The sequence below is a fragment of the Rhea americana genome, unplaced genomic scaffold, assembly GCF_003343005.1.
Source record: "Rhea americana isolate MKP2758 unplaced genomic scaffold, rheAme1 scaffold_658, whole genome shotgun sequence".
Taxonomy (NCBI): Eukaryota; Metazoa; Chordata; class Aves; order Rheiformes; family Rheidae; genus Rhea; species Rhea americana.
Window position 1 is genome coordinate 40,748 of NW_028186821.1, and position 1,012 is coordinate 41,759.

A 1,012-nucleotide genomic window follows, 5' to 3' on the forward strand; every position below is an offset into this window, starting at 1 on the left:
TGCCGTCCGGGGCGGGCCCGATCCTGCCCAGCCCCGGGGCGGGGGCAGCGCGGCCCGGCCCCCCCGGGGACCCTGCTGCGTCCCAGCCCTGGGGGATCCAGCTGTGTCCTATGGGGGATCCAGCTGTGCCAAATAGGGATCCAGCTGTGCCCAAAGGAGAGCACCCAGTAGTGGCCAAATGTAGGGACCCTGCWACACCCAAACAGGGGCACCCGGCTGTGCCCGAACGGGGGCGAGACGGCCCCCGCTGCGCCCGCGTGGGGCCGTGGCTGCCGTGACCGATCCACGGCGAGGCCCCGTCGTGGGTGGCGGCACAGTGACGGGCTGCACCCCGAGCCGCAGCGCTGGCGGTGGCCGTGTCCCCCCCCCCCAGCCCTCCCGCGGGTGCCACGCAGCCGGGCCCCCGCCCCACTGGGTACACAGCCGCACCCAAACGAGGAAAACGTCGTTAAGTCCCGGGGCAAAGGGCTTTTATTGCAGGAGGTTGGGCAGGATCCGGCCCGAGGGCCACCTGGGCCAGTGCATGTGGCCACCGCAGAGCCCATGGCGGCTGCTCCCCCTCCCCCAGCACCCTCCAAAGCCCCCCCCCCGGGGGGCTCCCACCCCCCCCAGCCTTTCCTGGTCCCCTGCTGGGACTCGCCCCTTCTGTGTGACCCACATTGGGGGGGGACAATGTGTCCCTGTCCCCCATGGAGGGGGCCACCCCCTCCATCCACAGGGCAGCAGCACTGCAGGAGCCGTGGCCACCCAAACGGCAGCCTGGGCCACTGAAAGAGCAGCCTTGGCCACCAAAAGAGCAGCCCCAGCTGCCAGAACTGTGGCCACGGCCACCAAAATAGTAGCCTCAGCCACCAAAAGAGCAGCCTCAACCACCAATACAGCAGCTGCAGACACCAAAATAGCAGTGCTGACCACCAAGCACTGTCATCTTGGTGGCTGGGGCTGCTCTTTTGGTGGCCAAGGTGGATATGGCCACCAAAAGAGTGGCCTCAGCCACCAAAATAGTTCTCTC